General features: G+C 38.7%; 1 pseudogene across 1 annotated transcript; it reads left to right on the top strand.

Moving 5' to 3' along the window:
• Positions 1–153: 153 nt before the first annotated feature.
• Positions 154–21902, top strand: LOC306870816 (sorting nexin-19-like; annotated as a pseudogene). Its single transcript has 12 exons — positions 154–385; positions 516–1820; positions 1947–2085; positions 4278–4391; positions 4497–4613; positions 4709–4797; positions 4884–4977; positions 5497–5640; positions 5874–5997; positions 19906–20090; positions 20275–20365; positions 20476–21902. The product of its transcript is annotated as a sorting nexin-19-like (transcript).
• The last annotated feature ends 574 nt before the right edge of the window (positions 21903–22476 follow it).

Below are 22476 nucleotides of genomic sequence, written 5' to 3'. Positions count from 1 at the left end.
ATCTTAATTGCTTGTCCTTCATGTTGAGATGTTAACGTTTTTTTTTATTTTGTGTAACACATTTTACATGCTCTCATGTTACATTTTATTTAATCATAATTTATTTATTCGACAGTCCATCTATTTCCAATTTAAGATCTCAGATGTGACAAAATGCCTGGTGCTGCCAATCCAAATCTTTGGAGTTTCTCTGAGTTACTGGGGCAGAGGAGCATTCTTGGAGTTGTAGTTTTGATTGCATGGTTTTGTTCCACCTTCTGGTGAATGTGTGGCTGCTGTGCATCTTCACCAGTCTGTTGGTCGTGCTGGGTGGATGGCTGGGATCTCTTGTCGCTTTGGATGCCAACAGCCTTCTTCATTTGGAGCACTTTCTGCCACTGCGTCAGTCATTTACATTTATGCATTTAGCAGACACTTTTATCCAAAGCAACTTACATTGAATTCAAGTTACAGTTTTTACATTTTATCAGCTCTTGCTTTCCCTGGGAATCGAACCTATTTGAGCTACAGGAAAGTCAGTCCCGTGAAGTTCACACTACCTCAGAGAGTGAACAAAGACTGGATTGGGAGATTCAGAGTGCCGTGTACAAGGCTGTGCGGGACTTTGTGTCATCCTGGTACTGCAGTTCTGTTTCTAAAGGAGGGGATGAGTTTGAATGGGAGGTGAGGGACGCCATGCTGGAGGCGGCCAGTGAACTGAAGACGAGGGCAAAGCAGGTGGACCGTAGAGCACTGGCCCAGAGGGTCCTTGAGCTTTGCAGATGCCATCTGCAGAGCTTTAGCCAAGCCAAGGAACTCCAGCACACACTGCAAGACGAGTCTGACCAAACGTTTTCAAACTCACAAAAACTATGGAGATTGTACAGTAGAGGTAATTTGCCTCACCCTGCCCTGACTGGCCCAGCTAACCAGCTCTGCTACACCAGAGCACTGGTAGATCTCCTGATGCACGTCCTTATTCCCAAATCTCACTTGGAAACAAGAACAAGCCGGTACATGGTGGGAGAGCTCATCACCTGCAATGTTGTTCTGCTCCTCGTGGCAAGAATATCCAATCCAGATTGGTTAAACCAGACCATTGTAGATGTGTTCAGCCAATCCACTGACAAAGAAGAACCAAGCCCACAGCAAACGCCTCCAGAAGACGAAGAAGAATTTGTTGGCAGCTTCTGGGATTGTGACTCCCAGTTACTTTCAACTGTCCTGAAACCTCCAGCATGCAGACAGCTTGGTCTGTATCCACAGCCCCCCTTCATGATTCATCTGAAACAAGTTTCCAGAGTCAGTGGTCCTCTGATGAAAATGTACAAGGGACGAGAAGTTCCAGCATTCTTTTTCCAGAAAGAATGACCCAAAGTACAGCCGAACTGCTCAGATCTCCTTACCGCACCAGCCGCCTCTATAGTCACACTGACTACGACCTGGATTCACCCTCTTCAGAAGAAAGAAAGATATCTAGTGAGTCTTCGAAACGAACAGACTCAGATGATGAGAACTTCTGTGACTGCATGTCTCCTTCAGACTTGTGTGGCCTGGTTTGTCTGGAGGAAGACACGTTGGGCCTTTTGGGGAAATGTTTCAGACAAAACGTGATCACTTCAGAGCCTCCATCACCAGAGAGTACAGTGGAAGAGTGTCCAGTCCAGCCTTACACATCAAACTCCATCCCCAGAAGCCTTGTTCTGGAATCGTTAGTTTTCGATAACTTGGGAAATCTAGAGGGACCGGTAACTATTCAGAACTCTCAAATCACTGGGACCAGTACAGCCAAAGAGCAAAGAAGCAACAACACTCATCCTTATACTCTTTACACTATAAAGGTGAGATTCTTCCTTTATTTAATTTGGAACATAACTTGTAATCAGTGAATTTCATGAAAAGCAATTTTTGGGGGGCATTTTCTTTACCTGTTTTATTGATTCATTGTGTTTTGTGTGTGTTCGTAGTATGAAACTGCTGGAGATTCAGAGAGTTCAAAGTCTGATCAGTCTGTTGTATATCATATGGTGAACCGGCGTTACAGTGACTTCCTCAATCTGCAGACCCGTTTGGAGGAAAGGACGGATCTCAGGAAGGTGATCAGAAGTAAGACATTTTTAAATGACAATAGTGTAAGCTATTGAGTCATATGATATTAAACATAAACACATTGTATATTTGACTATTGTGGCGGGAGGAGCCAACGACAGACACAGTGGGCGTGGCGTCAAGCCTCGGAGAGGTTTTTATTAAACAATATTTAAAATAAAGTGTCCAAAGGGGGAAAAGTGTCCAAAATAAACGGGGATCTGGTGTCCTCGTCGTGCTGCGGGGCTGTGCAGGAGGGCAGTGTTCAGGAGGGAAGGGTCCAGGGAAGGGGCGGAGTCCGGTGGCCGCACGCGCTCCCCTCTCGGGGCCGGGAGCGAGTGGCGGCGGCGTCTCTGGCGCGGCTTCGTCCATCTTCGGGGTCCCGGCACTTCTGGGGGACTCGGCGGCTCGGCATCCTAGCCCGTCAGCCGCCTAACGGGTGCGGCAGTCCTCCTCGACGCTCCCTTCCTGGACCCACGAGGACACCAGCGTGCATGCACGGGAAGAGACCGGTCTCACGAGGAGAGGCGCGTTCGGCATTTAACGGCGGCGGTGATGAGGCTCTATTCACGTCAGGTGCGCCTCATCACACGCCGCCAGCCCTGGCTGTTTCAGCGCCCCTCCTCTCTCACACACCCACTCCTGTCGGGAGCCTGGTGAAGGGCGGCGAATATGGGACGGGGTGGTGATGATGGACAGGGGGGAGGCAGCCGACTCGTCACACTATATAGTATCAGACCTCATTAGTACATGTTGTTAGAATTGCGTAGTAAAAAGTAATATATACTACCTTTCAAACGTGTGGGGTCATTAAGATTTTTTTGAAAAAAAGAATAATTCCTGCAAAAATGTATAATGGATTCCACAAAAATATTAAGCAGCACAACTGTTATTAACTTTGATAATAATAAGAATTATTTCCATTTAATTCCTCAGCATATTAGAATGATTTCTGAAAGATCATGTGACACTGAAGACTGAAGTAATGGCTGCTTTGCCATCACCGGAATGAATTACATTGTAATATATTCAAATATATTAAAAAATATATATTAATATTTTCTGATATTACTGTTTTTACTGTATTTTTGTACTTTTAGTATGTCATCAGGGCAGTACACAAGATTCAAGATTTTTTTATTTGTCACATAGACAATTATACAGAATATAACCAGCAGTGAAATGTAAGTCAGGTCCGCTCCAAGGACAGTGCAATTATATAGAATACAAAACACAGAATGTACATAAATATTAAATTGAAAAGAAAAGTAGAAAAAATAAAAGAATAAAATAAAAGATAAAAAATATAAATGTGCAGGTCAGTATGTTTGTTGACGTAAATAGTAATATAAGGAATGTGCAAAAAGTTGTACAGGGTATTTACATAGCAGCAATACGAGGTAGAAAAAATTATGAATAACTTATTGATATGGTGATATTAACATGGAGTCGTGAGATGTTATGACACAGAGTTAGAGTTTAGGAGCCTGATGGCCTGGGGGAAGAAGCTCCTTCTAAGTCTCTCAGTCTTTGCCATCAGGCTACGGAAGCGCTTACCAGATGGAAGCAAAGTGAATAGACAGTTACCAGGGCGATTAGAGTCCTTGATGATTTTTACAGCTCTACTTTTGCAGTGTTTGAGGTAGATGTCCTGCAGAGAGGGGAGAGCAGACCCTGAGATGCGCTCAGCTAAGCGCACAACTCTCTGTAGAGCTTTGCAGTCCTGATTTGAGCTGTTTCCATACCACACTGAGATGCACTGAGTCAATATACTTTCTATGGTCCCTGAATAGAAAGTTTTCAGGATTGCTGGTGAGACCCTGAATTTCCTCAGCTGTCGCAGATGGTACAGTCTTTGCCTGGCTTTCTTAACCTGTGTTTGGATGTGTGTAGTCCAAGTCAGGTTCTCAGAGATGTTTACACCGAGGTACTTGAAGTTACTCACCCTCTCCACAGGGGTCCCACTGATCATAAGAGGAGTGTAGGGCCACTGCTGTCTCTTCCTAAAGTCCATGATCAGCTCTTTGAGACACTGAAGTCTCAAACCTTTTAAACGGCAAATATTGTTAATGTAAACATTTAATATCTATACATGCTGTGCTGAGATTGTAACTGTAACTATAAATAGTGCTAAAGATGTCATGTTGACAGTTAGGTGCATCATTAGGTGCAACGTTAATCCATATTAAAAATGTGGGCTCACATTTAAGATGTCAAAGGTCCAAAGAAACTCTTCCCAGACCTTCCCTTCAGCAACTTAGACACAGACAAAGTGGAAGCCAGGCCACAAAGTGGAAGCCAGTCAATTGGAATCATTCCTCAGGGTAAGAGATTTCCCTTCACTGATAAAACTTTGGGCAGATTAAATGTGACTTTTATGAAAAACCCTAGACTTATTCTCTCTCAAACTTCCTTTTCGACTCCTGCAGAAACTGTGCACCACCCCAGAGGCAGCTAACAGTGAGGAGGTGCATGAATTTCTTGCCCTCAACACTGATGCCACAGCAGCTTTCCAGAAGAAGCCGTCAAGTTCACGCATAGACAAGGTCACTCTATCATGGGACATGACATACTGACTTTTAGTGTGACATTTCTGTTTGTTTTTGCCTATTTGTCTGTATGACGTTTCCCATATGAACAGATGGTGGAGAACATAGTGGACACTCTGAAGACTGCATTTCCACGCTCAAAACCCCAGAGCCCCACAGAAGAACGAGACTCACAAAGAACGTTAGAATATATGAGACTTAGATCACATAAGTCAAGGCAGTATTCCTATTGTTTTTAATTTCACAAACTGTCCTTTCATATTTCAGACCCTGTCTGAGATTCTCCAGTAAAATAGCTCCTACTCTTAACATTCCAAGCCTGCAACCTAAAGTGACGTACTCTTTCAGTGACTACTGCTCAGTGAGTCTTTCATATCATGCAAAAGCCACATAAATACAGTAGTCAACATTTGAAGTGGATCAAAAAAGTTAATCAAAGTTGTCCCAAGACAAGAACGGGTATTGTTTTGGTTTTAGGACATCTTTGATGAAAGGTTTTGATCCACTTCAAATGTTGACTACTGTAGTAATTTGCAGTCTGTCCATGCAACTTGAACATAAACATATATAATTAATATAATACTGATGCATTGTTTTGAGAATGGCAGGGTTTTTACTTATTGCTCAAAATATCAAACATGTGTGATGCCCACCCATTGAAGCTAAAAAAAAAAAAATCAGAACCTGTGCCCATCATTACACTGTGAAACCTGTCAACTCTGAAAGGCCAAAATCTGCAAACTTTCTGCAGTAAAGCAGCTGTGGCAATATTCAGCTCAGTCAGTCAAAGTACCCCTGATTAAGTACTCCCAGTAACTGGCTCTTATTGGATTCCTTGTGTGTTTATTGCAAACGCATATCTTTTAATCTCTTTCTGTAGGTTCTTCGAGGTTTCTCCCTGTCAGATCTGGGGGGGTTGTGGAGGAACAGGAGAAGCAGGTGGACGGGGGTGTCAAGAGTCATTATGTAGGAGGAGGACTCACGAGAGAGCAGAGATCTGTTGAAAAAAGAGGAAGAGGAGCAGGTAGATCAACCAAGAACTTTAAGAGGTTTTTTAAATATTCAAATGCACATTGGAATTGTCTGATAATGTGACAAGGAACTTGTTGTACACCCGATCAAACTGGAGAGGGCAGTATAGTGTTGATGAACTACAACTTGCTATAGTTTTAATTATTTTATGCGAAATCATTTATCTGATACAATCTAAGCCTAACTTTGGATGTTTCAAACTGCTGTGTGTTTGTGATAGTGCAGACACTGCCCTGGCAGATATCGCTCTGAATATCTTGTGTTTGCTGATGAAGGACCAGTGGAGCTGGCTGTGTACAGAAAACATCCAGAAAACCATCAGACTGCTCTTTGGTACTTTTATTGAAAGGTGAGGTACAGTCATTTGAAAACTCTCATTTTAATTCTTAGCAGTTAAGGGAATTTTAATGGTCATTTTAGTGGTGTATCCTTTATAGTCCTCCCTGTGTGTAAATGCACTGATCAAACTACCAATTAACGGGCAGTAATCACTTTCACTGTTCAGATTTAAAGGGACAGTCCATCCAAAAATGAAAATTCTATCATTTCCTCATGTTGTTTCAACCATTTCGGTTTCATTGTATATGAAACTGTTTGGTTACAAACATTCTTTAAAATAGCTTCTGTTATGTTCCACAGAAGGAGGAAAGTCACACAGGTTTGGAAAGACCTTAAAAAGAATAAATGATGACAGAATTGTAATTTTTTGTCGGACTGTCCCTTTAAACAGTGCATTGTTAAATTTGAGAAATATTATGCGTTTTTAATTAAAGCACGTTAGAGTTTGTACATGGCTCAAAGCAAAATCAAGACATTGAATCTTGTAATAAACCTGACAGTACTGTATCCCATAATGCTAGCTTTTGAGACAAGTCTGTTTAAGTGACATTTTCACGTTGAATTTTATTTCACAAGACTGCTGCTGAACCATTCTATGAGAAAAAAATTTAACAACAGCAGGGTTAAGTATGTTAAAATTATGTTTAATATTATGCAAATCAGCATGTTAATTATATAAAAAATTTTTGCACGTTTTGGGCGATTAATTAATGGTTGTCCATTCATCCCTCTACACAAGTCTCTATCAGACTTTACAGGAAAATACTTTTTAGAAGCACGGAAAGCAGAGCTTCTCGTGCAAGTGCTGCGTTCCACCTAATTAGAAGTAAATGAGCGGCGAAGTGCAGGAAGGTGATTGGACCGCAGCAGGGTTGGCTGATAATTGGCCAGCGAGCTATTCAACAGGATTGCATCTGGTTCAAGAGGCTTGCGTCATTTGTGTGGGCCAGACATATGTAAGCTGTCATAAGGAGTTAGAGTAGTGATGGCGAAAAAATAGCAGCATATTGTGAAAAGACCTCACAGGCCGTTGTTCCTGGTTTGCCGTATGGTCCCAAGATTAATGAGTCCTCTAGTTTAATGATTGTTATTTATTGTAGATAAGGCAACAATCTCAGCACCCTACAATCTGTCTCATGTACGGTAGCCGATTGTTATCTGGTTTACACAAGTAAAAAAAAAACCAAAAAAAAAACAGGTGCACAGGTGGTTATGTTTGATAAATGGGCGTTGACTTTAAAATAGTCTTTTTGTACTCAATAGCCCAGCGAGAATAGGCAAGTAAATTTCCTGAGACTGTTACGCTGCCAGCTGGTAAACTGTATTATCTGCTCACCTGTTGAACTTGATGGTGTTTCTTACTCTAAAAGGAAGAATCATAACAATGCATGTGGGTGTGTTCACACTTCCTGTGAGCTCATGTCTTCCTCATGAGGATTACAGCATTTTTACAGCATGTGCTGTCCCTTCCCCAGAGTACCTCACTCCTCCTGCCACTGTTAATATTTGTTGCACGCACAGTGAAATATCCTCCATCAGTGCTTTCAGCAAACCTATGTTTTCCAACACAACTTCAGCTACAAATTGTTTTATTTGTTTCTCTCGGAGTAGTCAGAGAAAGGTTGTTTATTGGTCTAGCAAGTACAGAATCAAAATATAGATGTTAGCTGATTTTTTAATCTTCTCTGGAAAATCTTTATTTTTGGTGTTTAATGATACTATAAATGTTAACATCATAAAGTCAATGATGTTGTAAACAGTTAAAAGTAGTTATAATATCTGCAGATTCCTTGTTCCATCTGAAATTGGTTTAAATGCATTATAATTTCGTAAGGTGTAACAATGAATAGACAAGTATTATAATGTATTACAAATATTCATGAGATAATACAATGCATTATAAGGTGCATTGCAGGCATTGATAATTAATGCATTAATAATCCGTTTTAAGGCTTCAAGTAAAGTGTTATCAATTTTTACTCTTTTTTTTTTTTTTTTTTTAGTTTTTTGGTCATCAAACATTTCTCATGCAAACACCTTTTCTGGTTAAGTATAAACGATGTAAGACTGTGCATGTGACACTCCATTACTTTGTACTATTTAATGATTAAATACTGCAAGTAGTGGCTTCAGTTCCTAGACAATGCATGATATATGAAAATGCATGATATATGAAAAATATATATCCCTTTTAAATGCAATATTTGAATAAAAGTGCCTAGTAAATGCATGAATATAAATTCTGTAATCTCAAACAGAAGCACAAAAACACTTAAAGAAATTCATGCAGATTAGCTAGCTATACCTTGGTTTGTATTTGCAAGCTAATATATGCTCAGATTTTAGTGCTTCGTTAAATAAGTAGGCCATGTGTTTGCAATTCTCCTTGAGGCCTTGTCTGGTCACTTTGAGCATGTGTTTCTCACATTGCCGTATTTAGGTTTGGGATAAAGTTAGAATTTTGGCCTCGCCCTTATTAAAACGCGATACACATAAGCCAAACTTGTTTTTCTGGAAGGTTATATTAGGATGGGCCTTATGTCTGTTAAATGATGTGACAGTTGATGCTGCCCTTGTCTGTATGACATCACCAGAACAGGACAGGTGTTAATTAGTGTGGCTAAAATCAGCATCTTATGTCAGCTGAATCTAAAGCTATTTTTTGTGCATGACATCGTCTTAACTATTCCATGTGCAACTACTCAGGCATGTTTTTTTCCATGTGCTTTGGGGTCAGTACAACAAACGATACTAAGTATAATTAGGATTGCTGCAGTTTTAGATAAATACTTCCTGTGAAAGAGGTGCACAGAATGTTCTGGTGCCGGATTTGCGGTGAGAGGTAGTTTAGATGCTGGGTTTTAAATGTAAGAAGTGTTGATGCAGAGTTCAGTTGCTCAGACTGCTTGACCGGTTATTGAGTACTGGTTTTATAAGCACATGCAGTGTTTTGAATTCTGTTTTTGTGCTTGTGTTAAATTCATGACTTGAACTACACTCAAACTGGTAGATCTTCTTTTTGAACTATTCATTGAAAGGACCAGGCCTTCTCTATATCAAGACACTTCTTGCCATTTTTTGTGGTACATCATCTTTTTATTGCATCACATTCAGTATCCATCAAATTCATGTACTGGTAAAATGTGATTTATTTTGCTATAGGGCTGAAGATTGACAGGGAAGTGCTCTTTGAAACTCTGAATATATAACAGTGTTGCATTTGTTCCTGAAAAAATGCAGTTCCTTAGAGCTCCAGGGCATTCTTTCACTTTTATTTGCTCCCATGTAAAATTATTGTAAGCAGCAATCAATTACATTTTTTTTTTTAGAATTTAAGTTCTTTCCACAACACATAAAATGCCTACATTTATTAGTTATAAAAAATGTACTAGGTGTCCCATCTTACGCATGTCTTCAATCACTCCATCTGGTAAATATTTGACTGTCAAGTACAAACTTCAGCATGTCATTGGGACCTGGAGTTCCGGAAATTTCTAATAATATGGAAACAGGCAACCAATATTCAAGCCTCACTGATCTTCTCTCTCCATCCTGTCTCCTTGAAAGCCAAGACAGAGTTGGCCAGGCATATGGTAATGCTCGCATTTTCTCTAACAGTCATTTTAGGAGCTTTACCGTGATGGATTTTGACTTAAAATGTGTGACTGGGATTAGAGACTGAGGTCATCTTTAGTCTCATCTTCATGTCAGCATCTTGGCCTTGTAAAAGAGTCATAGCTGTTTTATATCTCCACACTTATCGCCAGCTCACAGGCGCTTCAGGACAGTCTGTTCATATGTCTGCTTCGCGTATTTCATGCGAGAAGACCAATTTCACCATTTGCCAGTAATGTGTTTGTTTAGTTTGGCCAACCGCTTTCAAACTGTTAATGAGTGTGTCTTATCTGTCTGGTTTCAAACTGAATCATTGCTCTCTCAACAGCTATTCGTTCAAGTGGATCGACTTGCCACAGAATAATCGTGAAAGCTTTCTGTTGGCTGTTCCAGAACTGAGTTTCTCTGGTGCTTAGCTGGACAGTAATCTTGGAACTTATGGCTCTCTTTGGTTCAAAGCATGTATGGTATTGGCATCACTGGGGATGGAACATCTTCAAACAGGGTTATTATGTAACGGTTTTGGTCCATTTGCTTCCTTCTCTGTGTTCTCAATGTGTGTGGTGTGACTTGGCTTCAGCACACACTCTTCATGCTTTGAACATGTACTGTAGAAGAGTGCTGATACACAAAAAAGACAGTGATCATAGTCTCTGACTTGCTTGTGTGTGCCTGTAATATTCTAACATTCATGATTATTTGATAAGTAAACAATTGTAAGTGGCATGGCATTAAATGCCTTGCTTAAAGTCAGCATGAAATAGATATTCACTATATCTGTTTTCTTAATGCCTGCTATTGATCTTATTATGAATGGTCAACCGTGCATATTTTATTTTTTGGCCTCGTAATTTCTAATCAAATCTCCACTCCATTCTTACAATCGACTGCAAGCTCACTGTTTAATTCAGATCTCTCACTACTTCAGTTACGGGCCGGCACTGATGGCCGATAGTTTGTTGACAAAGTTATTGTTGGTATAAAACCTATAAAAGACAGTTTGTTTCAGAACTCAGAATGTTTTTCATATATGACTTTGCATATCCCAGTAAGGCTTTATATGTCACAGCTGGGCTTCATACCTTGCAACTGTGGATTTTTATCACCAGCCTAATGATTTTAGCCAGTGCATAACCCCAATAGGTAAAGGCTTGTACTTCCAGTTGAAATTCCATGTTTTGCAGAATGTACTGTGCAGTTTACCAGCCTGCAACAAATGCCCACATAGGCCACATTTTGCACTTGCAAACCAGCATTAATGCCCTAGACGAACAAACTGCTCCAGTCTTTTGTCAGCGGGGTGCTGCTGTCCGAGAATAAAATGTCCCACTGGAAATGCAAACCAAACGTGGGCCGGGAATGTTCTTGCTGTGTACACTGACATTACTATGAAGTCACTGGGTTAGGATGCATTGGCCTTTTTGATTTCAGTGCTGACTAGATCCTGTTTCGTCCAGTTGCTGGATTTGGAGATAGCCATTAAATGCGGTGGCATAAACACCACAGTGGGTTGTATATTTCTGCAGCAGACCTCATGTCACCACTAGAGCATCTTGGCTGAATACTGTTTGGTCCTTATGGTCTGTGTGTGTGGAAATCATCTGTTCTGATGTTTTCATTCTGTTTTCATGTTGCATTATGCCAATTAATTAAACCTAATTCCGAGAACTCCATCATGTACGTGTGTAGTAGTATAAATCATAGATTCAGTTGTAAAGAGAAGATCTGACCGTATTTTGGGGTTCCTGAGAGCTTGTGTTGTACTGAAAATGATGCTCCTCTGTAAACAATTTGCATAAAAAAAAAAAAACTTAAAAAGATTTCTTCACTTAATAGTATTAGTCCACTGTTGGCTGACCTTTCTTAGCTGACACTTTCCAGATTTGCTGGAAATAATTTTGAACAGATGTAGATGACTTACTGCTTGAACTCACTTACACAGTAACTAAAATCCCAGGTCAAATGAGCAGGTCCCAGTATATCCACACATACTCAAATAAATGAAGATCATTCTGTGGTCTGATGCTGATCATTCTACAAATGTTATAAATGTCAAAAGAGCATTCACGTAAACCCTACTTTAAAAAAAAAACCCTAGATGCTCCTCAGCCTAGTGTTAATTTTTTTTCTGTGTTTTTATAAAACATGTCAGGAGACATCAAAGCAGCAGAAACATGGACATTCATATGCACTCATAACACGGTTGACCATCAGCATATTGCTTTAGGTTGTACCACAAGGGGGCAGCACACACAAGTGGTTGATGTCTTAGGTATGAGTTAAGTCAGAGTACAGACTGCTTCTTCCTTTGTTCCCAAAAGAAATAATTAGCTTAGCATAGAGTTTGCCATTTTCAGACAGCTATCTTTTTATTTTTGCCAGACATTTGCCTTTTTGTGAGGTAATCTGAAAAATGGGCTGATTGAGTCTGACAGGTATCCAAATGAAATTAGATCAGTGGCTCTGTCAGCTGTCTTTACTCCTCAGTCAGTGGAGAAGTAAAAACATAGCACAGGATATTACAAAATACACCTGAATACTGGGACAATTGTCTGGCATCATTCCCCATCATTCTGTTTCATTTACACTATTGCCCTTTGCACAAGAGTGCGATCTGGTATTGTTCGCTGACCGTACTTATTACCGTACTTATAACTGTTTTATATTTTATTATATTTTTAAAATCTAAATTAATCCTGTGATGGCAAAGCTGAATTTTAGCAGCCATTACTCCAGTCTTCAGCATCACATGACCCTTCAGAAATTAGTCTGATTACACTTTTTTTATAAAGTAGAAATTATACTGAAGTGCTGCTCAAGAAATATTTCTTCTCTCATTGTGCTGCTTAGAATTTTGTGGAAACTGTGATACATTTTGACCTAAACTGCAGGAGATAAACTTCAGTAAGGACGTTGAAATGTGCGCAGTGCTTTTAAAGTGATTGGTTGGGACAGAGCTTCTCTTTTGAACCTGTGTGTTTTTGTTTTCTCTTTTCCCTTTCTCGTTCTGTCTGTTTCTTTTATGCACACACACATACACATGGGCACAGGGATTGTTAGATAAAAACCTGTCTCTCAAGGGGTCAGATTTGATTATTTTTCTGTGTATACTTGTACTAGAACATATTGTTGTATAACCAAATGCTTTTATGGTTTTTGTGTTATCTGAACTGATGCCTCGCCGTATTTTCTTTTATGTCTTGGCAGAAGACTGTGTGATGAGAATCAAAATCAATAAAATATTGCTTTTTAAGGGGAGGTTAAAGTATGCAGTGAATAAAGAATGAGGGAAAGTCATACATAATGTCATATTTTGCAACGTGTGTAAGTACAGTACTTTTTTATTGTGAAAGAAGTGATCATTTGGAGCTGTTAGATGTTGTACAGAGGTTATGTCACATCTCAACATTTGTTATTCATTATGATAAAGTGCAGAAACGCTGTCAGTCAGGTATGCTGTATGTCCACAAACATTTATAGTATTTTTAAACAAACAGCTGCTTTCTTGTCCTAGTTTATGAATCTATACATTCAGAATAGCAAAACTTTCATGATTTCATTATCCTATGTGTGTGTGTGTGTAAATATGTATATATGTGTGTGTGTGTGTGTGTAAATATGTATATATGTGTGTGTGTGTGTGTGTGTGTGTACACCATATTGCCAAAAGTATTGGGTCACCCCCTTGTAACGAACATGTTTGACTACTTTAGTAATTTCTATGAGTACAAATCTTAATGTTTAAGCATATAATGATATTCTAGGGAATTGTGTGCTTCTAATTTTATAGCAACAGTTTGGACAGGACCCTTTTCTATTCTAACATGACAGTGCCTCTGTGTATAAGGCACAGTTCAAAAAGACATGACTGATTCAGTCAGTGTGGAAGAACTTGTCTGGTCTGCAGAAAGCCAAGTCCTGATCCCAGCTGAACATCTCTGGTGTGACTTTATATGCAGACCTTGAGCCAAAAACTCATCACCAAACACCAATGACTTGTATAGACACTATAAGGACAAAAGTGTTCCCTTCTTTAGAACAGAAAAAGGCACTAACAAAACTGTGGCAACAAAGATGAAAACATAATTCATGTATTTAAAAATTGTATTTCCATCTCTGTTGCAACAGTTTTGGACGTGTCTAAAATCACAGTACCCTTATGTACTGTTTACGTGAATGCTCTTTTGACATTTATAACATTTGTAGAATGATCAGCATCAGACCACAGAATGATCTTCATTTATTTGAGTATGTGTGGATATACTGGGACCTGCTCATTTGACCTGGGATTTTAGTTACTGTGTAAGTGAGTTCAAGAAGTAAGTCATCTACATCTGTTCAAAATTATTTCCAGCAAATCTGGAAAGTGTCAGCTAAGAAAGGTCAGCCAACAGTGGACTAATACTATTAAGTGAAGAAATCTTTTTAAGTTTTTTTTTTTTATGCAAATTGTTTACAGAGGAGCATCATTTTCAGTACAACACAAGCTCTCAGGAACCCCAAAATACGGTCAGATCTTCTCTTTACAACTGAATCTATGATTTATACTACTACACACGTACATGATGGAGTTCTCGGAATTAGGTTTAATTAATTGGCATAATGCAACATGAAAACAGAATGAAAACATCAGAACAGATGATTTCCACACACACAGACCATAAGGACCAAACAGTATTCAGCCAAGATGCTCTAGACTTGGCTTTCTGCAGACCAGACAAGTTCTTCCACACTGACTGAATCAGTCATGTCTTTTTGAACTGTGTCTTATACACAGAGGCACTGTCATGTTAGAATAGAAAAGGGTCCTGTCCAAACTGTTGCTATAAAATTAGAAGCACACAATTCCCTAGAATATCATTATATGCTTTAACATTAAGATTTGTACTCATAGAAATTACTAAAGTAGTCAAACATGTTCATTACAAGGGGGTGACCTAATACTTTTGTGTGTGTGTGTGTGTGTGTATATATATGTACGCATTTTGCGTAGCGGGCACGCATTTTGACCTCAAAGTACGCAGGTACGATTTGTCACTTTAAACTACGCAAAAACCTGGTGACGCCTTTGTGCAGCACAAACCAATCAAGCAACAGCAATGAAAGAACACTTCGACCAATCAGAGCGCGGGGTTCATTCCCCCATCTAGCAAGTGGGATGATTGACAAGTGCGTAACCTATCAATAAAAAGAGTGCAAATAGACAGCAAAACAAAATCTCGCTCGGTCTCTTACATTTTTTTTCTCCCGCCGTCTGATTTCTTAAAAGAGGACAGTACACACTGTACTTACAACTAAGGTAAACGGGTTGGGGTGGATGTGGAAAGTTAAAATATTGAGTTGAGTTAACTTAATCCGCTGGAGTCGACGTGATCGCATTGATAATCTAGACGAACTGTGAACAGAATAAAAGCACACATTCATATTCAGTCAGATCTGCTGCGGTTTATTTGTGTTCATATAGCTGCACTCACTGAACAGCGTCCTAATATTAGGGCTTTTACTCCAAAAAAGTGCACGTACTTGGATAAATACTGATATATTTGCACTAGAGCTTCGCCCGTGTCTAATAAACCTTTAATAAAGTCTTACCGGGACATTTACATCTGTGTTCAGCTGCTGACAGAGAGCAGACAGTTGCCGTGTTTGAGTAACAGCTTCACAAACAGTCTTTTCAACTACACAGTATTATTTCTGTATTACAGTCATTCATAAGTTAATAGTTCAGATATAAACTGATGTTTATGGTAGCGATCAAAATAGACCTTTTGAAAGTTAACTGGCGCTTCAAATAACGTTTGTGTCGATTGCATTGTTTCGCCACTAGGTGCAGAAAAGTGACTTAAAAATGTATTTGTGATTGAATCAAGAGATTAAAAACGCTGATTCATCCAGTAAAGAAACAAGTGAAGTATTTATGAGTGAGACATTAAATCATTCAAACCACTTTTCCGTAATTTTAATATGAACTAAATATATTATAAATACATATTAATTTAAATGTTTAAAAATTCGTTCAAATTAAACACTTTTAAATAGACTGCAGCAATGGTATTTTGTCACACATTATTTTGTTTCGTGGGAGAATCGTGATCTCTGTTTGAGACAAAAAAAAAAATCGTGATTCTCAATTTATCCAGAATCGTGCAGCTGTCGTATGTGACTGAGTGCAGACCTTTGGTGGGTACGGAAAGTATTCAGACCCCCTTACATTTTTCACTCTGTTATATTGCCGCCATTTGCTAAAATAATTTAAGTTCATTTTTTTCCTCATTAATGTACACACAGCACCCCATATTGACAGAAAAACACAGAATTGTTGACATTTTTGCAGATTTATTAAAAAAGAAAAAAATATCACATGGTCCTAAGTATTCAGACCCTTTGCTGTGACACTCATATATTTAACTCAGGTGCTGTCCATTTCTTCTGATCATCCTTGAGATGGTTCTACACCTTCATTTGAGTCCAGCTGTGTTTGATTATACTGACTGGACTTAATTAGGAAAGCTACACACCTGTCTATGTAAGACCTTACAGCTCACAGTGCATGTCAGAGCAAATGAGAATCATGAGGTCAAAGGAACTGCCTGAAGAGCTCAGAGACAGAATTGTGGCAAGGCACAGATCTGGCCAAGGTTACAAAAAAATTTCTGCTGTACTTAAGGTTCCTAAGAGTACAGTGGCATCCATAATCCTTAAATGGAAGACGTTTGGGACGACCAGAACCCTTCCTAGAGCTGGCCGTCCGGCCAAACTGAGCTATCGGGGGAGAAGAGCCTTGGTGAGAGAGGTAAAGAAGAACCCAAAGATCACTGTGGCTGAGCTCCAGAGATGCAGTCAGGAGATGGGAGAAAGTTGTAGAATGTCAACCATCACTGCAGCCCTCCACCAGTTGGGGCTTTATGGCAGAGTGGCCCGACGGAAGCCTCTCCTCAGTGCAAGACACATGAAAGCCCGCATGGAGTTTGCTAAAAAACACCTGAAGATTCTCTGGTTTGATGAGACCAAGATAGGACTTTTTGGCCTTAATTCTAAGCGGTATGTGTGGAGAAAACCAGGCACTGCTCATCACCTGTCCAATACAGTCCCAACAGTGAAGCATGGTGGTGGCAGCATCATGCTGTGGGGGTGTTTTTCAGCTGGAGGGACAGGACGACTGGTTGCAATCGAGGGAAAGATGAATGCGGCCAAGTACAGGGATATCCTGGACGAAAACCTTCTCCAGAGTGCTCAGGACCTCAGACTGGGCCGAAGGTTTACCTTCCAACAAGACAATGACCCTAAGCACACAGCTAAAATAGCAAAGGAGTGGCTTCAGAACAACTCCGTGACTGTTCTTGAATGGCCCAGCCAGAGCCCTGACTTAAACCCAATTGAGCATCTCTGTAGAGACCTAAAAATGGCTGTCCACCAACGTTTACCATCCAACCTGACAGAACTGGAGAGGATCTGCAAGGAGGAATGGCAGAGGATCCCCAAATCCAGGTGTGAAAAACTTGTTGCGTCTTTCCCAAAAAGACTCTTGGCTGTATTAGATCAAAAGGGTGCTTCTACTAAATACTGAGCAAAGGGTCTGAATACTTAGGACCATGTGATATTTCAGTTTTTCTTTTTTAATCTGCAAAAATGTCAACAATTGTGTTTTTCTGTCAATATGGGGTGCTGTGTGTACATTAATGAGGAAAAAAAATGAACTTAAATGATTTTAGCAAATGGCTGCAATATAACAGAGTGAAAAATGTAAGGGGGTCTGAATACTTTCCGTACCCACTGTATCTAACATGAATAACGTTATCCTAACACTACATCATTTTCAAGCTAGTTTGCCTATTCACCAGGCATTTAAGTTGGCAAAGTAGTGTAAAATTATGTGCTCGGTGACAAAAGTATGTGTGTGTTCATGCCTTGCAGCTAAAAAAAAAAGAGCAGCAGACCTAAAAAGAAACCAAACAGAGTTCATGCCCCACAGCAGTTCCTCACAAAATATCCTGATATAAATACAGGATAAAATAAAGGTTGGCAGGTATATGTATGTGTGTGTGTGTGTGTGTGTATATATGTATATATACGAAAATGTGACTAAGATTGACTAAAATACTCATACATTTCATTGACTTAAACTTGACTAAACAAAATTAGGACAAGGTTGTCTAAATATGACTAAAATGTACATTTGAGTGAGACTAAAGGTCATTGCACACCGAGTCCGAAATTTTCACATGCATTTTTCCATTTATTCGTATTCCCCATCCTTTCCTATCAAAATGATAAAACTTGATCCCAAATTTTTTTGAGGCGCGAAAATTTCGGAGGCAATGTGCAGACAACGTGAGGTCGTATTTATTTTTTAATGTGCAAAAATTTCGGACTCGGTGTGCAATGAACTTAAGACTAAATAAAAAATGGCTGCCAAAATTAATACTGTACGGTTAATTAATAATAATCTTATTGTTAAAATGTCAAGTTTTCATTGACTAAAACTAGACTAAAATGTTGAGACTTTTAGTCGACTAAAACTAAATAGGATAAGGTTGACTAAATATGATAAACTAGCGAGGACATTTTAACACAGGACTAAGACTAAAATTGAAATAACTGACAAAATTAACACTAGTTCATAATAATTCTTAATTTTATAGCTTACCCTAATGTAATGAAACCGCTAAGTAGGCCTACATATACGAAGTAATAATATGATAAGGGAAGAAAATATGCTATGTTTCATATTTTACTGGAAGGTTTTTGTGGTCTCGACATTGATTATCTGTTTTCACCATGCAGCATGACTGCTTGTTTAGTCTGTGTCTATGCATGCGCAAGTGTCTCTTTGACTGAACAATCGAGGATATGTGTTTGTGTGGTAGTTTCCACAAAGTATTTTGAGTACTGTATATCAATTGTATTTAGTTCGGAATTACAGTTTCCGACAATATGCTTATGTGTGTATGCCTGTGTTAGTGTTTCTGTGTGTATGTTTGTGTGTAGTGTAGAGTAAACACATCATTCTAGCCGCTATTTCTGGAGAGGAGGCACGGAACCCTGGAGACTGGTTTAGCTCCCCACTGTCAATCACGCAGATGACATGCAAAGAGCTCAAGGGACACGTGCACCACATGGCAGAGGAATGGAAAAATAAAGAGATATGTTCAGCCAGCTGTTAGTAGAACACTGGCCCCTCGTGACCTCACAAGTCTCATGCACTTGTGGAGTTTATTTTGTTTCCTTTGCCTGATTTTCAAGTGTGCAGATCTTTTTTAGTGGTGAGGCTTGATGTGCATAATATTAGCCTTGAGATTTCAAAGAAAGTAACAGAGGGATAAAGATAGAGGTGATGACAGGGCCAAGCTGGAGTGACAATGAATAGGTTATAGTCCAAAGCAGTTGACATTTGAGACATGTATAACATTTTCAGACAGAAGGAGTGTAGGTGCTGACGTTTTTGTAAAGACTTTGACTTGAACTGCATATGCTATTACATAACTTTTTTTTTTTTTTTTTTAGTCATGGCCACACTGGGACTGAGAATTGATACAGATTTCCTCATTAGATTGCAATCTACAAGGTCTCATTTTGATTTAGTGTTTTGATTCAATTCCCATACATTTTGGTATTCAGCTATTATGTCAGTTTTGAGAATTTCACTCTCTAATGCTTATTCATTAAAAGAACCAGCTTATGAGAGTAATTTCTTTCAGTGCTATACTGTCATGCTATATGATTTTGATTCTCTAAAAAGAATCAGCTCATAAGAATCAATTGCTTCTGGAATCAGGTTACACTGGTCACGCTGTATGTTTTTAACTCTCTAAAAAGAACCGGCTTATAAGAGTCACTTGATTTGGGAATTGGGCTACACTGGTCATGCTGTGTTTTTCATTCATTTAACATAACTGGCTCAAAAGAGTTATTTGTTTGTTGGGAATCAGGCTACACTGGTCACGCTGTATGTTTTTGATTCACTAAAAAAAAAACTGGTTCATAAGATTAATTTGCTTGTGACTTGAGCTACACTGTTCATGCACTGTTTTTCATTCACTTGAAATAACTGGCTCACAAGAGTAATTAATAGAATTGAACTGAATTATTTGTTTGTTGGGAATCAGGCTACACTTGTCACACTGTATGTTTTTGATCATAAGAGTCTTTTAAAGTTGAGTGAGTTAAACTTTTACATAATTTTATACATGAATCACTTCAAACTACTTATGCTTCCTTAGAATGGTACTGTATGCTTAATCAAGTTTATTTGAAAACTCCTCAGAATCCTAAGGTCTATTCTCTTTTTTTTGGTCTTCCTGAGGTGGTTAGACGTAGGTATAGCCCACCTAACCAGCACCCCATGCTGGGTGATATACCTGCACGTTCTCCAGGATGCAGTGTGGCCCGGGGGTGAGCTGCCTGTGGTGCCTCGGCCAGAGATGAGCCCAGAGCAGAGAGAGAAGACAAGACTCCAATGCCTACACTGCCTCATGCAGCTGTTCCCAGGTCAGCTCATACCACAGCATTACAGCCGCTTGAATGGAAGATCTTCAAAATGAATGAGCTTAATTGCCTTCATTCCCATTTAGACATATCTGACACAGTCACATTGTACATACCGTTGTAACTGGTGCATCAAGAGCTTTCATTGCAAGCACTGACATAAAATTGTTGTTTGTGTGAATTGTAGAGTTAATTACAGACATGCTTGGCTCTGAGAAATGCAGGCTGGTGTGGGAGCATGTGCTGGAATCTCTACAGGACCCCAGTATTAACAGATTGTATATTCTAAATCCACAAAATAATCTTCAATGATCTCTCTTGTTGCTATATTGTGTAAACTACTGTATTAACAATTAACACTTGTGTTGTTTTGTATGGGGCCATTCAGGCACTTGGTTTACTGTGTTTTTGACCTGCTGCTGGAGTTCCTTGTTCCAGAATTTTCTGAGGAGACATTCCAGAGGTCTTTACTTCAGAGTCTCCCTGGGGATGTAGAGAGAACACCATCATCTGCCTAAAGACACTGTTTCCTTTCTTTCCTCTTTCAAAACTAGTGCAGTGGTTTTGAGATGAGGACATTTGGATGTGTTTTTATCAGTCTGGCTTATCAGTTTGGCTGGCTTTGTAGATAGCTGTTTTGTCTCTTTCTATGTTGCTGTCTCTTTCAAATGGGTAGGGGTAGAAGTTCAAAATAAGGTTTAAGGCACCATTTTGAACTTAAACTTACCCACCATGTGTGGTCTTTTGAATATTGTCCATTCAGACTAACTTTCAAGTGAACTTCAATTCATTTCACATCAAAGTCATTGGAGACCACTCAAATAAGCTCTTGAATGTAATTGTAGTATAATTTTATATATTCATACAGTATGCACCTTATTCAGGATGGACACTGTATTGAATTTAATGTGGATGAAAATTAAGCTGTGAGGGACTGACTTTAAATTGGCATGCACTGTATTAAAATCTTAAATCACATAATTTTCACAACTTTCAAAACTTGTCTACTACAAGTTATTTCTGAAAGGTGTTTCATCAGCTAAACAATGGGTATGTTGTCAGGACAATCAATCGAACGCACTGTACTTCTATCTCTCACAACCTCGATTTTGTTACTGTCAAAAATGAAATGCAATGCTACCCTGACTGAAGTCAATGTAAATAGGAGAAAGGAAACTAATATTCAATTTAATGTTGTAAAGAAATGTAATTATTTAAAATGTTGTTTTATTATCTTCTGAAATTGATGACAGTTCTACAAAAAATACCCAAAAGAAAAACTAAATGCACCTTATGTTCTTATTTTTAATCTTTCTCTGAACCTTATTTTTTGTCCAAACCTTATACTGCAGTTGAATCTTTATAGAGCATACTATTTTGTATTTATATTATAGCAGATACACATCAGCGCACATTTTCCAATATTTGCTGTCTGTGAAACCACAGATGACTCAAATTCTTCATGGACATTGGCATTTGTCAAATATAAGAATTATCATTGCTGGGAATAGACCTATTTTTAATTGTTTAATTTGTAGTTTCTGCTCTGTGTGGTTTATAGACAAAACATTAAGATCAGTGAAAATCCCTTCTTGGCAATCTGGTTGTTTAGGTATTTTTGTCCTCCCCGTGACTCTTTGAAATGAACAAAAAGTCTTGGTATTGAAAGTATTCATTTGCATAAAATGGAATAATAATTCAGTGGTTTTTCTATACGCTACCAATCGAAAGTTTGAGAATGGTCATTTTATTTTATTAAATTAATAGGCTATACCTGTATTCAGCAGAGGCAAATTAAACTGATCAAATGACTGTAAATAGATTTACAATGAATTTTCAAATAAATGCTTTGGCTTTATATCAATCAAAGAATCATGAAAACATTAAGTTTACACAAAAATATTAAACACCATAACCGTTTTTAACATTGATAATAGTAAGAAGTGTTTGTTGAGCACCAAATCATGTTGGAATTATTTCTGAAGGATCGTGTGAAGACGTGAAAACTTTGCAGTGACAGAATGAATTTAACTTTAAAATATATTCAAATAGAAAAGTTTTGTTTACTGATTTTGATCAAATGCATGTAACCTTGATGAGCATAAGATACTTTTTTAAAAATCTTACCGACCCAAAACTTTTGAACACTAATTTATATGTCTTATAGTATGTTTTATGTATATTGTTCCATTAAAATGAATTAAAATATTTCAGGAAAGTTCCATTTATTAATCTTTATGGTGATGGAGTTTAATGGTATAGTGCACTCATGTCTTTAACTTAATCTGAGAGGGAACAAAGCCCAGCAATACTGTCAATGGAGGACCCCAAATGAGACCAGGATTAGACTTAATCTGGCTTCTGTAGCAGTGAAGTCCCTACCTAAAAT

This window comes from Barbus barbus (genome assembly GCF_936440315.1).
Source record: "Barbus barbus genome assembly, chromosome: 6".
NCBI classification, from domain to species: domain Eukaryota; kingdom Metazoa; phylum Chordata; class Actinopteri; order Cypriniformes; family Cyprinidae; genus Barbus; species Barbus barbus.
This window is presented reverse-complemented; position numbering and strand designations above follow the sequence as displayed.